Source organism: Taudactylus pleione, unplaced genomic scaffold (assembly GCF_031769625.1).
Source record: "Taudactylus pleione unplaced genomic scaffold, aTauple2 ptg000845l, whole genome shotgun sequence".
NCBI lineage: Eukaryota > Metazoa > Chordata > Amphibia > Anura > Myobatrachidae > Taudactylus > Taudactylus pleione.
In genome coordinates, this window is record NW_028285247.1 from 5,509,135 (window position 1) to 5,536,865 (window position 27,731).

General features: G+C 43.6%; 1 protein-coding gene across 3 annotated transcripts in view; it reads right to left on the reverse strand.

The window, feature by feature from the left end:
- LOC148474432 (E3 ubiquitin-protein ligase TRIM39-like) overlaps positions 1-16,202 on the reverse strand; it is an 82,992-nt gene extending 66,790 nt beyond the window's left edge. For 2 of the 3 annotated variants that reach the window (XM_088458679.1, XM_088458677.1), the window contains exons 1-2: positions 15,980-16,202; positions 12,289-12,412 (exon numbers count right to left, since the gene is read on the reverse strand). The gene's annotated coding sequence lies outside the window, so the exon portion shown is untranslated. Of the gene's footprint in view, positions 1-12,288; positions 12,413-15,974 lie in introns of all 3 variants that reach the window. The other variant, XM_088458678.1, reaches the window with a different exon arrangement.
- Between the last annotated feature and the right edge of the window lie 11,529 nt (positions 16,203-27,731).

Consider the following 27,731-nt stretch of genomic DNA (forward strand, 5'->3'; position numbering starts at 1 on the left):
TGCATATGGTAGTGAATCAGCCCCAGAGTGTAGTATTTTAAGATGTCATCTACTTTGCTTGTTGTAAGTTAATTATACTGATCTTAGCTTTTTCTTACACCAAATAAAAGTTCTACATTCAGAATTTTTTCAAGATGTGTTCTAAGAATATTTGGTAACATTTTTTAATGGGTTATCTATACTACTATCATAAGAACAAGTTGGCACAAAAACTGCTGAACCAATTTTCATGAACACTGCATCATTTTGTATGTAGGGGAAAGTCTTAGAAATAGCCTGCACTTTATTTCATCTCAATCCATCAAGTTAAAGCTGAGCAATAACATAAGCAAAACTTATTGACATGATCAATGCAAGAGATATGTGTGGCACCATGCATGTAGTCGGTAAAGGGTGGGGTTGAATTTAATAGGCTACATAGCAGTCTGTGCACAGGGCACATAGTGACATTGGTGTGAGTGGTGGGTGAAGGCGCTGCTGCCACCAGTCTGTATAACGCAGCTGGTTGCGTGGGCCACTCCCACAATAGGGCTCCTGTGCAAAGCAATACAACTAGAACACCTCAAATAAAAAAAAATGTTGGTACTGTAGAAGTGATTTCATTGTGGGCGAAGCCACGGGCATCAGCAAGTTTTATTTAGAGAGTATTATGCAAATTTATCAAATCTTTTGGAAGTAAAATTCTTACTATTTTGGCCCAAAGTAGGTCAAATTCTTGACTACAAGCAGGATTAGCTGTTTTTAAATTGCTATACCAATGGTGATTTTCAAGATCATTCACTTTGTCAACTAAAAAGCCAAAAGTGTTGTGACGACCGAATGCTATCTCCATCTTAAGAGCCCTGGACATATAAATGACTTTATTTAGTATGCTTGGTCCATAAAACCATACATGGGTATTCCAAGCTTTCAGCTGCTTTAGGAGATAATGGGGAGCTGTAAGGCAGTATTCCTACAACCCTCAACTCCATTGTAAAAACATGGAATAGGTTAACGTGAGTAGAGTCATTAACATCTGTCAGTTTGTACTGTTCCATCAAGGTATTCAGAATACATGGTGGCAATAACACATCATCACCTTGAGGAAGATGGTTACGTTGAAATGCATTGGTGATATGTAGAGGTTTGGATTGCCCACTAGAATTCTGAATACCTATCTGGACTGTAAGATTTTGGAGACTGCTTTGGAGGTTCCTAGGACCCTGAATCATTCCATTGTTGTCAGATAAGAGTTTATTCTTTATACATGCGGTACACATAATTACCTCATCATTTGTTTTTTTTTATTTTAATGAAATTAATGCTTTATATTAGACCTCTAATATTTTGAGGTATCTTCTGGGAAAGTGTCAAGAAGTGAAAAAGTAGAGACATTTTATGTGCAAACTAACAAGACATACCATTTGTGAGTAGGATTGTACAAGAGTGAATATTATCCTATGTTTTTGGTGATGTGCACTATCTTGCTTTCTTTTATTTGAGGAAAAAGAAACAAAAGAATATAGTTACTGGTGGAACATATTTCCCAGTTGAACTTTTGGGAATAGATTTGTTTACCCAATACAAATGTGCAGTCCTACCCCATTATATTTTTTTTGTATGCATCGATGGTTAGGTAACACCATTGTGGGTCTAGTAGCTCTGTTTTTTTTGTGCAGTGGGATTATTATTATTCTAGAACACATTAGGGGGTAACTAATATCCCTGTGGTAGGTGTTGACAAGCCCTGTAGAACCTTATATAGGTAATAGCCAACCACAGAATGTCCATCTTCAGAATGTGCCAGTGGCCTTCTAAAATGCTTCTGATAGTGTCTGAGTTGCTGTTATGTTGGGTTATAAAAGCTTTCTGAAATTCATCTTGTTTTGTTTCTGTTTGTATGCTAAAATGCTTGTTTCATCGATTTTATGTTTTTTTATTCATATGTTTTTTCTACTATTTCCAAGAAATTTTATGTCATAGTTCTTCCTGGTCAGTGCAGATCTTTCTTATTCATTGTAGTTTTCCACAAGGTATTTTCCTTATACAATAGTGATTACTGTGTGCAGATAAATAGTTGTTGCAATCTACCAGTTATATGGGTGTATGTTTTAAGAGTGGTTTTCTTCAACTAAGATTTTGAGATCTAAAAAGAACACTATTTGGGTGCTTAAACTGGATTAAATTTCCAGATCCTTTTAACTGGTAATCATGTGTTTTAGGGATTTCTCCAGATGTTGTTGTGAACCTTCCCATATGAAGAAAACATGCCAACAGAAGATGTTCTTTAAGAATTCATTGTTATTCTATAAAGTATCTTCTTCCCATTGCGACACAGAAAGGGTTGCATAACTTGGAGCAAAATCAGTTTCCATTGCTGTCCCTTTATTTTGTTTGTAGAAAAACTACACAAACCAAAAGTAATTATGGGTGAGTATAAATTGTAAATTCATCATGATGACATTTATTTGTTTGGTTTTTAAAGCTGACTCTTTGCAAAACCGTTGCTATGTGTGGCTACATCCAACTGCATGGCTTTTGCAGGTATATAAAGATTTTACATCACATATTTCCATGGTACAGTTTGCATTTCATTTGACTCTCTTTAGGATTTCTTAAACATTTGTAGTGTCTCTAAAACAGCTGTTTTGGGAAGTAAGAATTTTGGCAGCTTCTATCTTCATTTGTTACATCGCATCAAGCACCACTGATTATGGCATTGAAAAAAAAAAAAAAAAAGAGTGTATGGAATCCCTAGAGATATGGCCACTACAGGGGTATATATTATCAGAATATGATGTTCCTGTAATACAGCATACTATTATTTTGAAGTGCATTGGATTTATTTGTAGTTTAAAATAGAATGCCTACAAATACTGTAGGTCTGTGTGATGCAAATGTTTTGACGGTTTACCCGGAGTAGTTCAATGCATTTTTTCACGTAAGTTCTTGTGTTGTACTTTCAATTTGCCGTACATTCCATACTAGCAAGACTAAATGTTGTGCACTTATCAATAAATTGCAAGTGCAGCAAGATATCTAATAAGTGCTCACAAATGAGCAGTGGTGGTTCTAGGGGCGGGCTAACAGGGCCGTCGCCCAGAGTGCCAGCCCCTAGAGGGTGCCACTGAGTCCTCAGAAGAAAAAAAATCTCACAAGCAAAAAAAAAAAAAACCCATCGCCTGTCCCCCCCCCCCCCGCTAACCACCGCAGGGAGGCTCCATTTGCCAGGCGCCCGCTGAGATTTATTAACCGCGGGCACCCAGCTCCCTCCTTGCAGCGGCAGCTGAAACCCGGAGCTCACTCCTGAGCTTCGGCTTCCGGCTCCTGCAGAGAGCACTATGGGAGGGATGTCATGATGTCTCTCCCATAGATCCGAGGAGCCGGAGCTCACTCCTGAGCACCGGCTCCCACAGAGAGCACTATGGGAGGGGCTTCATGATGTCATGACATCTCTCCCATAGATCCGTGGAGCCGCGGTCAGATCGGATGGCAGCAGACGCAGGAGCGGGGCTTAAGGTAAGTATTGTGTTTGTATTTTAATTGTATTTTATTTTTCAGAAGCACCAGCCCTGGGGGCATGACTATAGGGGGCATTACTACTGGGGGGATTAATATAGGGGGCATTACTACTGTGGGCACGACTATTGGGGACATGACTATAGGGGAGCATTACTATTGTGGGCACTACTAATTGGGGCATTACTAATGGGGGCACCACTATTATAAGGGGCACTACTAATACAACTGTGGGCATTACTACTGGGGGCACGACTATAAGGGGCATTACTACTGGGGGCACTACTTATGGGGGCATTACACTGTGGGCACTACTATAGAGTGAATTACTACTGTGGGCACTGCTATAGGGACATTACTACTGGGGGCACTACTAATGGCGGCATTACAACTGTGGGCACTACTATAGGGGGCATTACTACTTAGGGCACTACTATTGGGGGCATTACCAATGGGGGCACTACTATAGGGGACATTACCAATGTGGGCACTACTACAGGGGGCAGTACCAATGGGGGCATTACCACTGCAGGCACTGCTAATGAGGACACTGCATGGGAGGCACCACTACCGGGGCCATTGTGTAAGGGGCATCACTGCTGTGGGCATTGTATAAAGGGCACTACTACTGTGGGCCTTGTGTATAAGGGGCACTGCTGTGGGCCTTGTGTAAAAGGGGCACCACTGTGTGTCATAACATGAATAAGGGACTACTGTGTGGCATAATTTGAATTGGGGATAATGTATTATAAAGGGAATTACTGTGTGTGGCACAATGTATTATACAGAGCATTACTGTGTGTGGCATAATGTAATAATGTATTATACAGGGCATTACTGCATGTGGCATAATGTGTTATAAAGTCCATTACTGTGTGTCACATAATGTGTTATAAAGGGCAATACTGCGTATGGCATAATGTGTTATACGGGGCATTACTGCATGTGGCATAATGTGTTATAAGGGCCATTACTGCACGTGGCATAATGTATTATAAAGGCCATTACTGCGTGTGGCATAGTGTGTTATACAGGGCATTACTGCATGTGGCATAATGTGTTATACAGGGCATTACTGAATGTGGCATAATGTGTTATACAGGGCATTACTGCATGTGGCATAATGTGTTATACAGGGCATTACTGCATGTGGCATAATGTGTTATACAGGGCATTACTGCATGTGGCATAATGTGTTATACAGGGCATTACTGCATGTGGCATAATGTGTTATACAGGGCATTACTGCATGTGGCATAATGTGTTATAAAGGGCATTACTGCGTGTGGCATAATGTGTTATAAAGGGCATTACTGTGTAAGACATACTGTGTAAGGAGCATTACTGCACATGGCAATTATTCGCCATGAGGGGAGAGCTTGGGGGAAGCCCAGCACCTTCATAAGTGCTGGGCACGCCCCACAGTGTAATGAATTGGGGGTGTTCTGCAAGGACACACCCCCTTTCCGGAAGAGCGCGCTGAGAGCAACGCCATCTAAAAATAATTATTTCTTTATTTATTTTTGGGGGGGCGGGGAGGGTGCAACTGGGAACCTTCGCTGTGAGCTCCACAATGTCTAGAACCAGCCCTGCAAATGAGTCTGTGTTACGAATATGATTATCTATCAGCAGCCAAACTGAGCAATATCAGACAATATCTCTGACTATGCAAACGTGACATTCCTATAATGCTCAAAAGGCATTTCACAGGGTTAAGTGGAAATATTTGTTTCAGAACCTTTAACAAATTTGATTTCTTGACCCTTTAAATCTAGTGGTTCGCTCACTTTATACAGTATGCAGTCCTATACTTGAACAGCATCCTTTTGTCTCCCGACTTCCCTATAACACATGAGACTAGACAGAGATGCCCCCTGTCACCTCTCCTCTTTGTCCTCCCTATAGAACTTTTTCAAAAAAAGGGGTGGCCCAGACATACATTTGATTTATGTTCAGATGAGTCATACAAGACACTGACATTAACAAGCCTTTTATCTTCCTTACCAAACTTACAATACTTACTCCAGAGGTTTAATTGCATGGAGGGCTGGCTTGAAGCTCTGAGTACACTGAGGATGAGGAGTGAGGGAAGGCAGGCAGTGCCACAGAACAGGCCTGTTACTCCCTAAGTTCCCCTCAACAAGGGGACATTCTAAGCAGCTGCAACTGCAGCCTTCATAAGAGACCCGATACCCTCAGTCCCCCCCCCCCATTTCAGATTCCTGAGTGAGGCATCTCAGCATGAAGCAGTCCTGCCTCTGTCCTCAAATCATATGAGGTTGGTATTTAAGTCTTCTGTATGGGTAATGGTTTTCTTTCGGTAGCAGCCAATGGGTGCTTTTTATACCTGTGGGGGCCAATGTGTGTTTATTTTTTTATGGGGGGCAGTATATGTATTTTTTTTCTGTCGGGGGCATATTTTCTTTATTTGATAGTATTCATTATATACGGGCTCCACAAATTCTCGCACAGGTGTCAGTAGACATGGGTCCAGTCTGATTGAATGTCAGGTTTTCAATCAACGTCTCAAAATCTCAAACTGAAAAACAGACATCAAGCGGCGCAAAAGGTGTTCGAGGAGAAGCCGCCTGGGACCTCCGTACATATTGAAGGTAACAGCCCCCATACAGTAAGCCTTCCAGCACACCACAGATTCTAAGCTGGATAGAAATTGACGGAGAGAAGCTGGTCAGGACCTCCATGCAGACTGGAGATAGCTCCTGCCCAGGGTTGTCTTAACAGCAGTGTGGTCCCTGGGCAAAGCAATGCACTGGGCCCCCTACCCACCCAGTCACGGGAAAAAAATGTAAATGGTCAATAAAATTAAACCCTCCTACATGCCCATCAGACCTCCCACACATGCAGAGAGACTCAGTCTGACTGGTCTGAAGCCGGCAGATGAAGTGAAACTGGGACTCAGGTGAGTACACATCACGGGGGAGAAGGGGTGGGGGAGGTTAGATCAGAATACAGTGCACCGGCGGCCGGTTTATAAAAAAAAAAAATCACAAATTTACCTGGCGTGGCAGGTTGGTGGGCCCCTACAAGCTTTGAGCCCTTGGGCAGCTGCCCAACAAGCCCAATGGAAGAGATGGCCCTGCTCCCTGCAGCCTATTTGCACACTCCAGACAACGGGGCGTTACTGCAGAGTGGAGAAGTAGACTTATATCTACTAGGGGTGTGCACCGGCCACTTTTCGTGTTTCGTGTTTTGGATCTGGATTGGTTTTGCCAAAACCACCCTTCCGTGTTTTGGGTTCTGGGTTTTGTGTTTTGGATCTGTATTTTTTTTTTTTTTTAAAAAGCATAAAAACAGCTAAAATCACAGAATTTGTGGGTTTTTCTGCTCCTATGCTATTATTAACCTAAAAAAACGTAATTTCCACTCATTTCCAGTCTATTCTGAACACCTCACAATAGTGTTTTTATGTCCAAAAGGTTGCACCGAGGTAGCTGGATGACTATGCTAAGCGACACGAGTGGGCGGAACAAACACGTGACCCATCTAGGCGTGGCACTGCATTGGCAGACAGGATGGCAGTTTGAAAAACTAGGCCCCAAACTGTACATAATGCAAAGAAAAAAAAGAGGTGCAAGATGGAATTGTCCTTGGGCCCTCCCACCCACCCTTATGTTGTATAAACAGGACATGCACACTTTAACAAACCAATCATTTCAGCGCCAGGGTCTGCCACACGACTGTGGCTGAAATGATTGGTTCGTTTGGGCCCCCACAAAACAAGCTGGCAATTAATCTGTCCCTGCACAAACTGGCTTTACGGAGGCAAGATTTCGTCCTCATCCTCCTCATCCACTGATTCCTAACCCTCTTCAGTGTTGTGTACATCCTCATCCTCACAGAGTATTAACTCGTCCCCGCTGGAATCCACCACCACAGGTCTCTCTGTACGTTCTGGAGGCTGGTTGATAATTCATTTTTATGAACATCATCTTCTCCACATTTTGTGGAAGCAACCTCCTACGCCTTTCGCTGACAAGGTTCCCGGCTGCACTAAACACTCTTTCGGAGTACACACTGGAGGGGGGGGCAACTCAGGTAAAATAGAGCCAGTTTGTACAGGGGTCTCCAAATTGCCTCTTTTTCCTGCCAGTATAGGTACGGACTGTCTGACATGCCTACTTGGATGCTGTCACCGATGTAATCCTCCACCATTCTGTCAATGGTGACAGTATCATATGCAGCGACAGTAGACATGTCAGAAATTGTTGCCAGGTCCTTCAGTCCGGACCAGATGTCCAAACTTGGTCCTGCCTGCCCTGCATCATCGCCAGGATACCTAAGTTTTTTCCTGGCAGCCCCAGTTGCGGGAGAAAATGAAGAAGGAGCTGTTGACGTGTCACGTTCCGCTTCAGCTGACAGTGTTTTCACCAGCAGGTCTTTGCACCTCTGCAGGCTTGTGTCGGCCGGAAAGAGATACACCACATAGGCTTTAAACCTAGGATCGAGCACGGTGGCCAAAATGCAGTGGTATGATTTCAACAGATTGACCACCCTGGAATCCTGGCAAAGCGAATGAAGGGCTTCATCCACAAGTCCCACATGCTGAGCGGAATCCCTCCTCTTAGCTCCTCCTTCACTTTCTCCAGCTGCTTCTGCAAAAGCCTGATGAGGGGAATGACCTGACTCAAGCTGGCAGTGTCTGAACTGACTTCACGTGTGGCAAGTTCGAAGGGCTGGAGACCCTTGCAAAACACGGAAATCATTCTCCACTGCGCTTGAGTCAGGTGCATACCCCCTCCTTTGCCTATGTCATAGGTGGATGTATAGGCTTGAATGGCCTTTTGCTGCTCCTCCATCCTCTGAAGCATATAGAGGGTTGAGTTCCACCGCGTCACAACCTCTTGCTTCAGGTGATGGCGGGGCAGGTTCAAGAGTGTTTGCTGGCGCTCCAGTCTTCGGCACGCAGTCGCTGAATGGCGAAAGTGGCCAGAAATTTTTCAGGCCACAAAAAGCGTCTCCTGCACGCCCCTGTCGCTTTTCAGAAAATTCTGCACCACCAAGTTTATTGTGTGAGTAAAACATGGGACGTGCTGGAATTTGCCCAGATGTAATGCCCGCACAATATTGGTGGCGTTGTCAGATATCACAAATCCCCAGGAGAGTCTAAGTGGGGTAAGCCACTGGGCGATGATTTCCCTCAGTTTCTCTAAGAGGTTGTCGGCGATGTGCCTCTTACTGAAACCGGTGATACACAGCGTAGCCTGCCTTGGAACGAGCTGGCGTTTCTGAAATGCTGCTACTGGTGACGCTGCTGCTGTTGCTGCGTAAGGTGATACATCTACCCAGTGGGCTGTCACAGTCATATAGTCCTTAGTCTGCCCTGTTCCACTTGTCCACATGTCCGTGGTTAAGTGGACATTGGGTACAACAGCATTTTTCAGGACACTGAGGACACTTTTTCTGACGTTTCTGTACAGTCTCGGTATCGCCTGCCTAGTGAAGTGGAATCTAGACGGGATTTGGAACCGGGGACACAGTACCTCCATCAATTGTCTAAATCCCACTGCACTAATGGCGGATACCGGACGCACGTCTAACACCAACATAGCAGTCAAGGCCTCAGTTATACGTTTTGCTTCAGGATGACTGCTGTCGTACTTCATCCTCCTCACTAAGGACTGTTGGAGGGTCAATTGTTTAGTAAAAGTAGTGGTGTTCCTACTTCCTCTCTGGGATGATGAACGACTCCCAGCAGCAGTGGCAGCAGGAGGCGTAGCAATGCAGGATCCTCCGGAGGAATCCCGGATAGGAGAGTCAGTCATGCCAGTGACATGGCCTGCAGGACTACTTCCGATCCTGACTAAGGAGGAAATTGATGAGGAGGGAGTTGACGGTGTGGTTTGCAGGCGCTTGGATACAACAGGACAATGGGATTTAGGTGTCCCTGGACTGCTTACGGTCTTAGCCAAAGTTTCTGAACTTGACAGTAACTTTTTATGAACGCGCTGCAGGTGCCGTATAAGGGAGGATGTTACTAGGTGGTTAACGTCCCTACCCCTACTTATTTCACCTTTACATATGGTACATATGGCAAGAAAGTTGTTGTCCGGATTTGGATAGAAATATTGCCAGACCAAAGAGGTGGAATGTTTGGTCTTCTGCCCAGGCATGACCGTGATGGGCTTTTTCATCCCACGGACAACAACTGTCTCCCCCGGAGCCTGATTTAAACAAACTCACCATCAGAATCCTCCTCGCCAACTTCCTCCTCAGCGCCAGCTACACCAGTATCGTCATCCTGTTGTACTTCAACAGTGACATCTTCAATTTGCATATCAGCAAGTGGACTGTGGGTGCTCCTTTCAGCACTTGCAGGGGGCGTGCAAATGGTGGAAAGAGCCACCTCTTCCCGTCCAGTGCTGGGAAGGTCAGGCATCGCAACCACCACCACACTTGGACTCTCCTTGGGGATTTGTGATATCTTCTTAGAACGCACAGTTCTTCGCTGTGCTTTTGCAAGCTTGACTCGTTTGATTTTTTTTAGTGGGAGGAGGGCTTCCATCGTCATGTGAAGCTAAACCACTAGTCATGAACATAGGGAAAGACCTTAGCCATTCCTTGCCACTCCGTGTCGTAAATGGCATATTGGCAAGTTTACGTTTCTCTTCAGATGATTTAAATGTTTTTTTCAAGGTCATTTTCCTGAACTTTGTCATTTGGGATTGTATGTGCCCTCTACTATGACATTGGGCATCGGCCTTGGCAGACGACGTTGATGGCATGTTATCGTCTATGTCATGACTAGTGGCAGCAGCTTCAGCACTAGGAGGAAGTGGTTCTTGATCTTTCCCTATTTTATTTTTATCGGAGAAAGTTTGGTCCTCCATTTATGTTATATTGATATATACGTGCGGCTAAGGCGCACACAAACACAGAAAATATTTTTTATTTTTGTTAGAGATTAGTGCACTTTGTGGGTTACACCACCCTTTAAGAAATGAGCCAGCCGGCCCTTTACTTATGGGACACAGGCGCACGCTTTACTTATGGGACACAGGCGCACGCTTTGTTGATGCACGTGCAGCTACAGCCCACACAATTCACAAACACAGAAAATATTTTTTTATTTTGTTTGGAGTGCCCTTTGGGGGTTACAGCACCCTTTAACGGTCAATCCAGACGGCCCTTTATTTATGGGACACAGGCGCACGCTTGGCACTACTTTGTTGATGCACGTGCGGCTACTGCGCACACAATAAAATATATATTTTTATTTTGTTTGGAGTGCCCTTTGGGGGTTACAGCACCCTTTAGCGGTCAATCCAGACGGCCCTTTATTTATGGGACACAGGTGCACGCTTGGCGCTGCTCCTTTGTTGATGCACGTGCAGCCACAGTGCACACAATTTTGCACTTGGGGGGAGCACCCCTGACGGACAGAGCACCCCCTGGACAACACTACAGCACCTCTTTAGGACTGGGACACTGCACAGGACTTTGGAGTGGACACAGCCCCTATGGACAACAGCAGCACAGCACAGCACAACACTACACTACACAGCCCAGCCAGCCCTAATCCCACCCTCCCTCTTCACTGTCCACAGCCGAGTGAGAAAATGGCGCAGACGCGGGTACCTTATATAGGATCCAAAACCTGCGAGACCCGGAAGGCGGGATGATGACGTTTTGCCTCGATTTCAGATCCAAGTCAGGCGGGAAAAGTCGAGCCTGACTCGGATCGGCCTCGGATCGGGGGGGGGGGCTCGGATTTCAGAAATCCGAACCCGCTCACCCCTAATATCTACAAGGCGGCATTAAGGATCCGTTGTGCTACATGGAGGAAACCCTTTATCAGAGGAATCCACTACTAATATTATTACTAACTTTGCCTTGGCTTTAAATCATCATCTTGCAGCTAGGGGATATCTGGTTTGCAAACTATTCCATTTCCCTAACTTATGAGACATTTTAATCATCACAAGCGCCCCTTATTTCACTTTAATCATTGTACCTGTATAGTGGAGCTGCTTATCTAATATAATCAACATTAGCGCAGTGTCATATCAATTATAATAGCTATTTCTGTGATCCTCACAAGCACATATAAAAATCAGCAATCCCCATCCCAGAGTCTGTGAGGCTGATACTACTGGAGTAGTAACTTTGCCACTCCATTGGGCTCAACATAATGACAGGGGTCCCTAGAAGACTACTCCATTTCTTAATAGAGTTTGCAACACTATACAGACAATAACTGTGATGACCACAACAGCAGAGGTCCTCAATTGGATTTCAGCCGTCACGCTTTACTTCAATTTGTATGTACAGGTCCCGAGTCTAATGGTGCATACACACGGTCAGATTTTTCTTCAGATCTGACCGATAACGATTTAAAAAATCGTTCAATCGTTCATATCTGAAGGAAAATCTGACATATGTCTCAGATCTGTCAGATGAACGATTTGAACGATGCGTGTTCCCGATGGTCAGATAACGATATCTGACATCTGATGTGTTTGCATTCAGACTTGGACGATTCCATTCATTTTAATGCAGTCAAAAATCATTCAATCGTTCATCTGACAGATCTGAGAAATTTGACAAATCTGACCGTGTGTATGCACCATAAGTTTATCAAGGCTATCCAAGACACTAAGCATAGGATTATCCTTAGTGCAAGGTAGGATACAGGTGCAGATCTTTTGAGAGCTGAAAAAGCTAAACTAAGCAGGGCTACAACTAGCGGGGGCTAAGGAGGCACGTGACAAGATATAGCATTTACAAGTCAGAAAACACTATTGGATTGGAAGAAAAACAATTAAAATATACCTTTTATACACGATTCCGATGCCTGGTCACAGCTCATAACAGAGAATAGTTGCAGTAAGGAAATTTTCTGTTTAAACTTTGAACTGGTACAGCTGGATTACACCAAGGCTGTTCCCTCCAGGAACTATAAAGATAAAAATAGAAAAAGAGTTAAACAGAATCAATGAGCATTTTTGTTTAGTTTGTATATATGATATGCTTCAATGTAGACTTTTCTTTATGCTAATATTTTCGTTATGACCACACAAACTATATATAATACTAAACTATAGAAAAAATAAACACAGACCATAATGCTGGGCATACACGGCAAGATAAAATGTCTGTCAGACCGACAGACATTTTATCTGGCCGGCTGCCAGCCGCAGATGTCCGCGGCATACACTGTGAGAGAAATCTCACAGTGTATAGCCCGACATCCGCGCTCCGCCCCCGGGGGAGAAGACATTTCCCTGTTCCTTCCGTAGGAAGGAACACAGGAAATGTCTGTCTGTCGGCCGCGCTGGGCATACACTGCCCTATGCGGCCGACAGTTACCGGGTAAATATCGCATCGGACGGGCATGCTGGACAATCCAGCATGCCCGACCGAGCAATATTTAACCCTCGGTCGCCCCCCCCACGCTGCAATTATCGCGGCGATCCGCCGATATCGGGCGGATCGTCCCGATAATTGCAGCGTGTATGGCCAGCATAAGAAATGTTCTATACAAAGTTTATCATATATTAATGACATTGGCAACATATCTTTACTACAAATAGCAGCATTCCCAATTGGACTTTGTGAGATTTAACAAAACACCCCATAACCCCCAAATCAAGTCCCAAGTCACCAAGACCATGCCTTGATATGTGGCAACACCATTTTGGCTCCCTGTAAAAATCTGGACTGTTGGCAGATATTCTGTTTCTCATTTGGTTGTCCTGCTAATAAGAAGAGCAATGCACATCAGTGAAATCATTAAAACACAAAATTAAATGGGGTTGTGGCTTGGCTTTGCATTGAGTGCCAGCACTTTGCTGTGGCTCCTGTGATCTCTCCGGATTTTATCCTGTTCCCCTGGTGGTCTAGGGCTGACACCTTACCTGCTGGTGTGAGAGTATCTCCTGCGGTTTCCAGTGTGTCGTGTGGATGTCTCCAGGTGCCTTGCAGTGGCTGAATCTGCAACGGAGCTTCCCGAGGCCTGTGGTGGTGTAGCGGCAGTGCCAGATTAATGTCTACATGGGCCTGGAGCTGAAATTCATGAAGGGCCCATTGTGTGCCATTCCAGGTGGTGTGACAAGTGCTGAGACGATGGGATTAGTGATGTGGGAGGCCTGGCCAGTGTGGTGTGGGTGTAGTCTACCTAGGGGGGGTTCTGTGCCATTGATGTGGCTATCTGCATGTAGGACATAGCTAGCACCTACCTTCAACACCTTTATAGTGGAGCTATGGGCCTGATTCAGAGTAATACAGAATGCCAATATTTTTGCAGTTGAGAGATTATTGGTAAGCTGCGTATGCATCACAGTATATTACCATAGTTACATGCAGCAACTTTTTACTGGCAGTGTGATTAACAGTCGGGGAGTGTTTGGGGGAGATAATGGGGAGTTGAGGCAAATACCACAGGAGTGCGCGACCATTTCGGTGGCGTGTCACATCCTGCACCTGCAATCCTGTACCCAAGAAACATGGCTCTTGCTTCTCAGTTCCCACATCCATTCTGCACGGCCAAAACTCCAGCACATGTACTATTCTAATATTTGTCACAGCATGTAGTGGTGCAAGTAAGGTGGTATGGCGTACCATTTAGAGATAAGCAGCCGGTATGTGGTACCCCCTACAACCTTACCGCCGGCACCATCAGCTGCGCTGCTGAGTGAGCACAGCACTCTGCAGTGAGACGGACCCTAGGCAATCAGTGACAAGGTGCAGCCCACCAGATCCCAGAGTGCTGGACATGCCCCCAGAGAAACAGGGGCATATCGTGCGGACACAGCTATGTTTCGAGTGGCCCCACCCCTCATGATGTGTGGCCAAGCCCATTTTTTGTGCACGCACCTTCGCCACACGCACAGGGTGCAACTAATAAATTGAAACTACCCGTACCACTATCGTCTATCCTATCTATATATCTTTCCAAGTTCTGCACTCCCATCTCAGTTCCGGGACAAAAGCTGAGGTACTCCTCTAAGGTGTATTGAAAGATAACCCATACATATAGTAATAGTTCCAAAATGAGGATGGAAAGCCCTCACCAGACCTGAAATAAATCAGTACATCAGTATTTATTAGACCAAATCCATACCATCTCTGGTCGTCAATGTTTTGGACCTTCAAGAACTTTTGTTGAGACTCTACAGGTGAAGCACTTAACAAATACACAGCATATCAGGCAGAGATTACAACACTTACCCTGGGCCCTATATTTATACCCGTGAAGATGTAGACAAAAATCGCTCCAAACAAATTGCGTTTTAGCGTGGAATGCATACCAGAAGTGACATCATAACCTCCATTTTATTCAGTTAGGTGCGAAAAGTCCCGTACTTTTCGCATGCCGGACTTTTCGCCAACATCGCTGGTTTTCCATGCCTGTATTCAATTAGAAATCGGCTAAAACGTACCCGGCGAATTCGGACCTGGCGAAAAGTGCTGACACACCCCAAAATCAGCCTGACACCCCCAAAAGATGCACCCGAATAGGCCTGCTGAAACTATTTGGGGTACTTAAATGCTCTCAATAGCTGCTATTTAGCGTCTTTGCAGAAGTGGTGAAGAATAGCATTTAGCAGTTTTTTTGCAGAAAATAAGTAGTCCCAGCAAATTTGGGGTATACATGAAAATGGGTGCTAGCATATTTTGAAGTTGCTAAAGTGAAGTTAAAGCACCAAGCACTTGCAAACTTAAAAACACCTGCCCCATACCTGGGGCCCCCTCTAGAGTCTATTTCGCTAGTTTTTAAGTTTGTCCCCCAACTTTGGTCTTTTTCGCCCCCAAAATGAAAGTGCTTTTTTGGGGTGTTAAGTATTTTTTAAACTTTTTTTGATGCAGTTTACCTTTGGGGGGCTGTCCCAAGGGTGCTGGATGGTTTCCAGACATTTGCAACCCAAAACCCCAATTCTGCACTTTTTTTCGACACCTATTCATAGGTGAAACTTTTTCGCCTGGTCCATTGCATTGACTTCCCGCACCGGCGAAAAGTCTCTGGAACTGAATACGGGGAAAAGTTTTCACATGGCGAAATGATGTAACCGGCGAAAACTTTTCAGCAGAAACTGACTTTTCGCACCTGTTTGAATATGCCCCAAAGTCTGCAAATAAGCTATCAAATATGGAATTGTGTTAACATGTGAATGTATGCATAGCTATTACTTGGAAATTATATATATATATATATATATATATATATATATATATATATATATATATAAATGGATGGCACTCAAGAGACTAATGATGAAAGCAAAAATATGACCATGACACTTGATAAAAGGGAGAGGTCCCTGAAACGTTGATTATATGCCGACTGGTGTCATGGTCATATTTTTGCTTTCATCATTAGTCTCTTGAGTGCCGTCCATTTTGCTGTTATTTATGGATTTTCATAGGTCAGGCACCAGAGCAGTTGTTTGGGTAAAGGAGTGCCGGTGACTTTGGACTATTTTATATATATATATATATATTTACATTTATACACATACCTTACCTCCTTTCCTAGGCAGCTCAGCATCTGCACTCGCAGCACTGACTCTTGTTATGATTTCAGTGCCCGGCTGCCAACAGCTAAGAGAGGGGTGATTGAGTGTGCACTGGCCGGGGCTTCAGAAGATAAAACAGGAAACGGAGCTTCAGATGACCGGGAAACACATGGACAGCTACCTGTGGATGATCCAGGGGGCGGAGCTAAACATGTCTGGAGGCAGAGCATCGGCCAGTATGTAGGCAGGGCTTCATGCCGGATGGGGCGGAGCTACACATGTCTAGAGACAGAGGATCAGCCAGTATGTAGGCGGGGCTTCATGTCGGAGGGGGCGGAGCTACGGGCTGCCCGCGAGCGGCAGGGCTTCAGACACTGACAGTGGTTGGGTAGAGTAAATAGGCAATTCTTCAGGCGGCCGGGACTCAGGTGATTACAGGATTTTTTTTTCCTGTTAGCACTGTACTGTAGTCATCCTATGGGCCTATTTTCATGGGTGGCCTGGAGCTGTAGCTCCATCCGCCCCATTGATAATCCGGCCCTGTGTAGCGGTGTCTGCTCTCCTGTCCATGCGCGCTCCTGACTGCTGAGGGCTGCTGCCGTGCAGCTAAACGCTGATTCCTCAAGCTGCTGCAGTGGTCCATCCGTGGCGTTTCACTCTGCTGTAGCCGGCGCTGGGTGTCTGTGGTCCGTTACCGTTCCTCTGCTGGGTCTCTGGCTTGCTGAGTCACATCGCGGCCACCATCTTGGATCCCAGAGCCTCCTGTGCTGCGCTCCTCCATTACTTCTCTCCTGTTGCTTGCACCCTATGAGTGTACCTACATAACTTATACCGCTCACTGGTTAAAGTTGCTTGCCTGCAGTGCTCCCTGGTCTTTTGATCTATATAGTTCCAGGCTGATTAAGTCCATCTGCTGGATCCTGTAAACTGGGACATATTGAATTCCTAATACACTCACAGAGGGGAATGTGGGGGCATGGGGACTTACTGACAGGAATGTGTGGGGGAGCTCAACTGGGGGGAATGTCTGGGGAGGGGAGCTCATTGACAGGAAGATAATGTGTGTGAGGAGGGGGGCTCACTCATGGAGCGGGGGAATGTGTGTGTGGAAGTGGGCTTACTCATGGAGGGAAGTGTGTGTGTGGAGAGGGGCTCACTGACAGAGGAATGAGTGTGGGGAGGGGGGCTTATTGACTGAGGGGAATGTATGTATGTGGGGACGGGGGCTCACTCATGGAGGGGAATTTGTGTGGGGACGGGGGCTCACTCACGGAGGGGAGTGTGTGTGTGGGGGGAGGAGGGCTCATTGACAGAGGGGAATGAGTGTGGAGAGGGGGGCTCACTGACTGAGGGGAATGTGTGTGTGTGGGGGGAAGGGGGCTTACTGACAGAGAAATGTGTGTGTGTGGAGAAGGGGGCTTACTGACTGAGGGGAATGTGTGTGGGGAAGGGGGCTTACTGACAGAGAGAAATGTGGGTCTCATTCAGAGCCGCTCGTAAGCGGCCGCTCGTTCGTTCCGAGCGATGTTCGCACATCTACGCATGCGCGAACCAGTCAGTGCGGCCAGAAATCGTGTGCTCGCAATATAGCGAATGCCTGCTAATTTGAGTGACAGGATGAGGCGTATCTGGGTGGTAACGGGAAGGTGCTTGAAAACGGGGAGTGGAAATCAGAACGCAGGCGTGCTTAAAGGTCAAAACGGGCGTTTTAAGGGTGTGCATAATTAACAAAGCAGCGTCATCGACCACGTCAGTTGGGTGTCTTTTAGCCAGAACTGCTCGCATGATTGCGGTAGGAAAAACCAACCACAAGAATAGCGAGCAGTTCATACGCTGTTCGATGTACTCGATTAATCTAATAATATAGCGGACATGACGTATGATGCGAGCGGCCAGGGGGCGTTTTTTACAAAATAACGACCGCATGTTTTGTTCGCTCGTTCAGACATAGAGGCGTCAACAGACCGCAAAGAGCGAACGGTTAATTTAAATAGCCACCCCGTTTTTCTAAATGAGCGAGCGCAAATAGCGTCCGGCTCTGAATCAGACCCTGTGTGTGTGTGGGGAAGGGGGCTTACTGACAGAGAGAAATGTGGGGAAGGGGGCTTACTGACAGAGAAATGTGTGTGAAAATCACAGAGAGAAAGGGGGATGTGTATGTGGGGGGGGAATCAGTGACACAAAAATGGCACAAAGTAGAATGTGGGGAGATTGCTGAGAGAGAGGAGAATGTGGGGGGGATCGCTGAGAGAGAGAGAGAAGTGTGGGTGGGGGATTGCGGCTGCCTGATACAATAAAGTTTTTTTTTATATTTGAGCTTAGGCGCTAAAGACGTCATGATATCACGCACGCTGCACCACTGACAGGATCCAGCCGTAGCGTGAAGAGGAGCAGCCAGAAAACATAGGAGAAGGTAAGTGTCTGTGGTCTGTTAGGGCTGTATGTGAGTGCTGCCTAGAGACAGAAGGGTTGCTGGCCGGGGAGACGCTGCGGAACTGGAGTTGCAGAAACACGGTGAGTGGGGGGCCCTGCCTATATTGCCAGTCCTGGTCCCCACGATTTCTGATGGCTGCCCTGCACTTTGGTCCCATTTTTTTTTTTTTTGGTGGAGGAGGGGGGGGGGGGTGGGGGGTGTTACCATGCGTTACAGCACCGGGTGACACCAACCATAGTGACGCCTCTGCTAATAGCTATGCTGCAAGCTGTGGGCACAAAGTGCTTATTCACGCATTTGACGGCTCTCATAGAGCCTTTAATAATGCAAATTCTTGTGTGTGGAGTGTCCTCATATTATTTATACCAATATGGGAAATACTGGCAATGCCACTGGGGCTGCTGCCAGTCTGGAGAAGTATGCCAGAACATCTCATGCACCTCAATCATCTAATCAAGCTGTGGCTGCCCCCCCCCCTCCCCTCCACCTATTGAGGGTGATGCTGATCATCGTGTTGCGCCACATTCTACACAACAAATTTTACAGGCTATCTCCACCTCTGAACAAAGAGTCACTGATAAAATTGGCCAAGTTCAAATTGATGTGTCCTTGCTCCGACAGGATTTACAAAAAATAAGGGAGAGAGTGGGTGAAGCAGAGCACCGCATTTCAGATTTGGAAGAAGTCACCTCTCCTTTAAAGCATAAGGTGGAGAATCTGTATTCTCAGGTGGCCTCTATTCAAGCTAAACTGTCTGATGTTGAGGGTTGGCTTAGATGCAACAATATCTGTCTTGTTGGGCTTCCTGAGCGGTCGGAAGGCTCTACCCCCGAGAAATCTCTTAAGGACTGGCTAATTCATCTATTTACTTGGGAAGTCTTTAGTCCCTAATTTACTGTGGACCGTGCCCATAGGCTCCCTGCTAGACCTCCTCCACCTGGAGCACCTGCCAGAACCTTCATTGCTCATCTGTTACACTTTTAAAGATCGGGACACTGTTCTTCGTTTGGCCCGTACCAAGGGTCCACTGCAGTTTGAGAACCATTCTGTCTAAATTTTCGCTGATTTTGCACTGGAGGTGTAGAAGAATCGATCGCAGTTCTTGCAAATCAAACGCAAACTTCGGGACAGTAATATCCAGTATTCCATGTTATTTCCAGCAAGATTGCGAGTGGTGCATAATAATACTACACATTTTTTGGCCACTCCCCATGATGCAGAGGTTTGGTTGGAGAGACAACCCTGTGCTCCTAGTTGAAATTTTTTATACCTCAAAATTTTTTGAATCCTATAACTTAGGTGTTTGCCTCTTATGCTGCTGCAGGACACTGCAGTAACTTATGCAAATCTTTTATATTTTTGCTATTTGATACTTTAATAAGTATATTTTATATTTTATTATTATGGTATGTCAGTCTATATAATGCTGGATTGCATATAATGTACAATACCTTAAATCAGTTTACATCCCTTGTTTTTTATGTAAGATTTACAATTGATTGTTCCACCAGGGGACCGGTTATAATTATTTTTGAGGGAGTTTCCTGCTGGATATAGTTGTAGGAATGTATTTTCTATGCCCTCATCACTCTGTGCTCTATGTAGGGTTTAGATTAAACTATTAGGGCGGGATGTAATAGAGATCGAGTCTGCCAGAGGTGGGGGATGCAGACTGATCTCGATCGTTTTTTTTTATAGATGCAGGCATTTACAAGACATAGCCGAACTGGCTTTGCCTTGTAAATGACTGCAACTTTAAAAAAACGATCGAGATCAGTCTGCATCCAGAACCTCCGGCAGACTCGATCTCTATTACATCCCGCCCTTAGTTTGTTTAGTTCGTTCATTAGGGGTTGGGATAAGGGGAATAGGTATGCCTCATGTTTTGTAGGTCATACAGGGTGGGTTAGGGAAGGGCCAATTTGTTTGTTCTGTTTTTTTTTCTTTTTCTTATGTCATCAGTGTTTATGTGTTTTTCTTTTCATTGCCTCATATGGTGTGATGTGCTATCTATGCTTGATGTGTCTGTTTGGGCCCTCAGTTGCCGTCTCACTGTCTTTCCCTCCCCTTTTATTATTTTTATTATTATTTTATCCTGTATTCGATGCCGTTCCTGAGATCCAGTGATTGCTGATGATGGTGCACTCCATCTCATTGGTTGGAACGTTCAGGGTCTAAATGATAGAATTAAACGCTCACTGGTTATGTCCTAAGTTAAGAAGTATCATGCGGAAATTATATGCTTGTCAGAAACCCACTTGTATGGTAGTAAAGTTTGGGCACTTAAAAAACCCTGGATAGGGCATATGTTTCACTCCACGTTCTCACATAATGCAAGGGGGATCACGGTTTTAATTTTAAGGTCTTTGTTCCACTTGGAATCTAGTTTAGTTGATGCCCATGGCAGGTTTGTTTGTTTCCGGTCCTTTATTAATCGTGTTCTCTTTCATATACTGGCTGTATACATTCCTCCGCCGTATAATAATGAGGTTCTCCGACAGGCTGCTCTATTTATTGCCCAGTCCCCTGGTACCCCTGTGATATGTATGGGTGACTTCAATAATGTCATGGATCATCATGTGGATCGTTGGAGGGAGAGTACTGACTCTGTTGTGTCTTCTCCTTGTCCCACTCCATTTGCTAATCTTGTTGATGAACTGGATTTGATTGACATCTGGCGTTGCAGGAATCCATCTACTAATCAACACTCATGTAATTCTGCTTCTTTCCATACAATATCTCGTATCGACCTAGTATTGATTTCCCCTTGTATATCGTCCATGGTAGATGAGGTGGCTTATTTGTCCAGAGGTATTTCCGATCACTCTCCTGTACTACTTATCTTAAACATGTCCCAGGATAGAGGGGTTAACTTTTGGAAGTTGCACCCATTCTGGTTATCCATAATGGGGGCTAGTTCTGACCTTGTGGCGGTGTGGAAGGACTTCAATTCAGATAATTTTTCCCATCAGGATCCTACTATTAAGCATGGTGCCTTTAAAGCTTTTATGCGGGCTTCCTTCATTAAGCGTGTTTCTGAAATTAAACACCAAATAGGAAGGAGGAGACTCGACTCGAACTCTTATGCTTGCAGCTGGAGTCTCAGTATATTCTATCTCAAATGCCCCTTGATCGTGAGTTGTGGTTGGGGGCTCAGAAGGAGTGGTCGGAGTATCTCTTTGAGAAGTCAAGGCATAGGCTACTTTTCTCTAAACATAATAATTTTTTTCAGGCTGAGGTAGGTGGCCGCTATTTGGCGTTTCTAGCTAAGGAGGATTCTCATTCCAATACTGTACAGTGTATTATTAATTCTAGTGGTCAATCGTGTTGTTCAGGGGCTGGTATCTCTGATGTGTTTACTGAATATTATTCTTTTCTGTACACCTCCAGAGTTTCTTATTTGTCTGATCAGCTGCAGGATTACCTGGATCAGATTATCTTGCCGAAGCTTACTCAAGAAACTATTACATATTTAGATGCTCCATTCACGTTGGAGGAAATTGGTGCAGCTATTTCTTCTTTCCGCGCTTCTAAGGCCCCTGGTTGTGATGGGATTCCTGTGGAGGTGTACAGACAATTTAGAGATTACTTTGTTCCATACTTATTGGATTTGTTTTGTTCTTTATTTGATTGGGGATCTTTTCCGCCTTCCATGTCAGAAGCTATTATTGTGGTATTAGCCAAGCCTGGGAAAGACCCGACCCTCCTTGAGTCTTACCGACTTATTTCACTATTGACTACCGATGTAAAGATTTTAGCCAAAATACTTGCTACATGATTAAACTTAATAATTACGTCACTCATCCATCCTGACCAAACTGGTTTCATGCCAGGGAAGTCTACGGTTCAGAATCTTCGTAGATTATTTTACCATTTGCAGAGAAGTGATATACTTGGGGAGGAGGCAGTGGTGGTATCTTTGGATGCCGCCAAGGCCTTCAACTCGGTGGAATGGGGCTATTTGTGGGCTGTGCTCCACAGGTTTGCCTTTGGTCCCTGCTTCATTCACTGGATCCAGCTCCTGTATTCTTCGGCAGCTTGAGTGTCAGTAAATGGGTATATGTCAGTTCAATTTCCTTTAGGGAGGGGGACTTGTCAGGGTTGCCCACTGTCTCCTGCCCTCTTTGCCATAGCTATTTAGCCACTGGCTTGTTTACTACGTGCAGATCCTGATGTTCGAGGTATCAAAACTGGTGTAGCTGAGGATATTGTGGCCTTATACGCCGACGATATGCTTTTGTTTTTACAAGATTCGGAGGATTCACTGGAGTTGGTTTTGCGGATTTTTAACATGTTTGGTGTTTTTTCAGGACTGCTTATTAACTGGGATAAGTATAATATATTCCCCATTTCATGCCGTATCCTGGAACAAGGGCAGTTGTCCTGCCCATTGCAGTGGACCATAAGATTTAAATATCTGGGAGTGTGGATAACGCCACTGGCTTCAGATTATATTTCACAAAATATTGATCCTATAACAGCTAATTTTAAAGCGAAGATACATGTTTGGAAAAAATTGCCTTTGTTGGTTGTAGGACGAATAAACCTATTTAAAATGTCTATTCAACCCAAGTATCTATATATTCTGCAACACTCTCCAGTTTACATTCCCAAGAGGGTGTTTTCTGCTATCGATAGTATACTTTCTTCTTTATTTGGGGTCATGGTTCTGCTAGAATATCCATTAAGGCCCTTTATAGATCTAGAGCTTCTGGGGGACTGGCTCTTCCTAATCTTCGGTTTTGCTACATACAGTAGCTGCTCAGTTAGTTCATTTATCTGATTGGGTGTCTGGGTTCGCTGGTCCAACGTTACTGGGCTTCCTAGCTGAACGAGTGGGATCTTTCCTTACCCCTTCATTGTTTTTACTCTCTGGTATGTCTGCCTCTGGGTTACCCCCTTTACTTTGTCAGGCTCTGTTAATTTGGCGTTATGCTCATACCCTTTTTAACTGGTATGATACAGATGCTGACTCCCCTCTCTGGTTTAATAGGTCTTATCCAGAACTACTTAATTTATCATCGGACAATATATGGCTCCTGAAGGGTGTTAGTACTCTAGACCAAGTGTATGAGGGTGCAAACTTTAGGTCTTTTCATCAGCTACAAATGGACTGTGATATCCCTAATACAGCATTTTTTCGTTACTTGCAATTAAGACATGCTCTACACACACAATTTTCCTGTGCTTCTCCTGTATTCTCCCCGTCTCCTGTTCAGTCCTTGGTTTCTAATTTGGGTTCTAGGGGTAGGGTGTCCTCTATATATGCAGTTCTCAATGATAGACTTTTTCCAGAGTTGCTTATGCCACTTAGATTAAAATGGGAAACAGACTTGGGCCCACTCTCTGGCGAACATTGGTCTCAAATATTAAGTTCAATTAAATATACTACACCTTGAGTTAGGTCTCAACAGGTATATTTTTATGTCCTGCATAGAGTATATCGTATACCTGTTTTTATGCACCGAGCTGGTCTTAGGGAGGATTCTACCTGTCCTAGTTGTAGAGAGGAGAGTGCTGGTTTCTGGCATCTGCTATGGGAGTGCCTGCTAGTTCATATATTTTGGGAACATGTCTGGAAAGACATCCTAACCACAGACCCCTCTTTACCAAGCTTTAGCCCTGCAGATTGTTTGTTTGGACTTGACCTGCAGGAAACACACTCTCTGACTTATTTATTTTATTTTTATGTGTCTTTCTACACTGGCCAAGGTAATTGTAGCTCGAAGGTGGTTTGCATCTGACCCTCCTGATGTGCTTAATTGGAAAATCTTGGTTGGTGATGTGATTAGAAACGAAAAGCATATGTTTAATTCCCGTAATGCTATATCTAAATTTAATGACAAATGGGATAGTTGGTGCCATTCAAGATTGCGCAGAGATACTGGTCATGTTAAAACTGTATAACTATTTTTCCCTTTTTCAGTTTTGGCTGGGATGTGTCTGTCTGGGCTCAGACGGAGACGATCGACTTATCCAAGTATATAGTGCTTTCCTTGATATAATAACGTATCTCTGTTCTTTAATTACTGATATTTTGAATGTCCTATGTATTGAGGCGATTTCTTAATATCTTGTTGATTTTTGTATCTCCCCTGATTAACAGATATTTCTATGTCTATTAGTCTATTTGTATCATACGTGTGCTTTATCATGTATGTAACTGATGACTTTGTTTTGTTTTATTTGTATTGTTTGCATTTATGTAACTTTGGAAGTTTGTTTTCCAATAAAAGATCACATGATTTAAAAAAACAAAAAACAAAATGAAACAGACAAATACATTATATACATTAACATATATATATATATATATATATTTTTTTTTTTTTAAATGTTTAATTAAAATGCATTATTAAGGCCTCGTAGTACTAAAGTTTTTACTCAAAGATCCATTTAATTATAGCTTGTGATAATATTTTTTCAGGTCCCTGGTCCTCCATGCATAATTTACTTGTATGCCAATATATTAATAATATAACAAAATATAATAATAATAAAATAAATTATAATATAATATTCTGAACACTTGTGATGATTTATGATGTGCTGAAACTTTATGACTATCTAATATTTGCAGATGTTGTAAACATGTTTTGATAGGTGTGATTTTAGAGTTATGCAAGCCTAGCCAATATAAACAAATGACACTTGCATTCCAACAGGTATACAACATTTTTGGTATTGCAGGTGATATATTTATTGATTGCATATTAACAAATATATGTTGTTAACAAAGAATTCATTTTTTTGCAGTACTCTTAACATACTGTATATGAGGGAAATGCTGCTGCATTTTTAGAGTTAATTTTTTATTTTTATAAATAAAAGTTTGATGTTCCTGTAAACTGTTTTTAAGTACTGTATCTTGGTGTAATATTTTCCAGTTCATTCAAATCATTTTTTCTATACCTTTAAAATGTAAACTATATTGAGTGATGAACATCCACTTACTGTACATTTGCTATTTGGCTGTTCTTGAAATATTTTGGGTTTTATATACTCCTCTTTATTTTCAGGATTTTTTCATTTGCAGTGAAGATGGTATCACTGGATTAACTGTCTATGTAAACCTTTCAGTCATTCAATTCACTTGTTCTTTAACCACTTATCTGGCACAGTGACATAGGATGAAACTGCAGCAAGCTGGCCTTTCACTGACACGATCACATTTTATGCGTCCGTGCCATGTCCTTCCCCCAGATGTAAAAGAGGAAAACCTTTCACATGTGCAGAACAAATTTCCTTCTGCTGCTCTGACACCCTAGGAGTGATATTGTAGTTGTTGGAGGGGTATAATTACAATGGGGGCCTTCAGAGATTAAAGGGGTGTGCGAGACCCAGGAATATTTTTATTCAATAAAATCTTTAAATAAATTTTTTTAAATACATTATAAATTTTATTAAATACAAAATGAACAATTTCCAAGTGGTTTTGGGGGGATAAATTAGCCAGTTAAGTGGATAAAAACATTTATTTCTGAATAATTTCTCTAAAGTCTTATAAATGGACCAAAGGGCATTACCTCAAGTTAATTTTTATGGTGTTAACTTTCACTCTCAATATAGGAATTATAATCAGTGAGTTTTTAATAACTCTTTGGGGTAAATTTACTAAGATGGAAGTTCTGTTAAGTGATGTTGCCCATAGCAACCAATCAGATTCCAGGTATTATTTTCTAGAAGGTGCTAGATAAATGAGAAGCAGAATCTGATTGGTTGCTATGGGTAACATCACTTCTTAAATAGAACTCACATCTTAGTAAATTTACCCCTTTGTCTCAATTTGGCCATTATTAACATAGATATTTGAATAAAACAACTATCTCCGTTTTACTCTAAGTAAAGGTTAATTTAATATTAATATAAAGAAGAAATATTCAGCGCTCAACCTTCTACACACTGGTCTTCTGTTGAATTAATGTCACAATACTGTGTATTCAATACAAAATGCTAGTTTTGACTTAATGATTGCAACCTTGTATGATCAGTGCAAAAATCCTTTACTGTGTTTAAAAAGACATATATGACAATCTTACATTTCAGTCAGATAAGTATGTGCTCATAATTAAAATCCCATTCATATAAAGGTACTGCTTGGAACTGGATCTGATGGATCTGTATAAATGTTGTGCAAATGTTGCACACTGTAACTGAGTCCTTCTTGTAAATTTGATAGTATCAATGTCCTTGATGCTGGTGCAAGTGAGAATGAGTATAGCGGTGTCCCGCTGTCTCTAGATCACAAATTTAACTTGTGGTTATGGTGTACTTATGTCCACTGTGAATAACATTTATGTCAGAGGTGCTGTATGCTGCCCGGGGTGTCTTCTGGTGCAGAGACTGTATCCTTTCAGTAGACGTATCACTCCACGATCCACGATCAAGCCTACGCAACCCAAGTCCGGAGATCCTGCATCCCAGTCTGAGTGGTTCTCCTCCATCTGCACCAGAAGACACCCCGGGCAGCATACAGCACCATGGAAATCTTCCTCATCTTCGTGAGATTAGAGCGGGCATTTTTTATATTGCCCACATGTTCCAATATGCGCAACTTGAATGCCCTAGTTGTTATTCCTACGTACCTCTGTCCACAGTCATATTGAAGGCAGTATACCACTCCAATGGCTTAACAGTTCAGAAAGCTCCTTATGTTGATGGTGTTATTGTGTCTGTCTTTAACCACGTTAGTTTTCAATATGTGGGAACAAGCCTTGCAGCTCCCACAGGGATATGTTCCTCTAAGTTTGAAGATTTTCTTGGGGTCTTTTTCAAAGTGACTGTGAACCACATGGTCCCTAAAGTTTCTTGCCCTTCTCCAACTCATAGAGACTTGTGTCCCCAAATGTTGTCCTAAAGTAGGGTCTGATAATAAAATAGGCCAATGAGTTTGTATTATATCTTTCAGTTCTCCATTCCTTGCAGTAATTGGCTACAAACCTTATCACCTTGGTATCCTCAGATTCCTTAGTCCGAGGAAAGATCAGATTGTCCCTCATTGATTTAAGGGCTAGGTATTTGGCCTTTTTAATCAGACTGTTGCTATAGCCTCTTTTGCGTAATCTGGTGGTCAAATCCTGGCTACGTAATGTAAATGTTTGATCGGCAGAGAAATTACACCTGAGGCGGAGGAACTCCCCTTTGGGTAAGTTCAAGATTGTTGGTGGAAAATGACAGCTTGTTTTGTGCAAGAGACCGTTGGCTGCTGTCTTTTTCCTATGTCGATCCGTGATAATGTCTCCATTATCACTTTTGATAACTTTGAGATCAAGGAAAGTAATGCACTTTAGGCTGATTTCCCAGGTTAGTCTGAGATTGAATGGGTT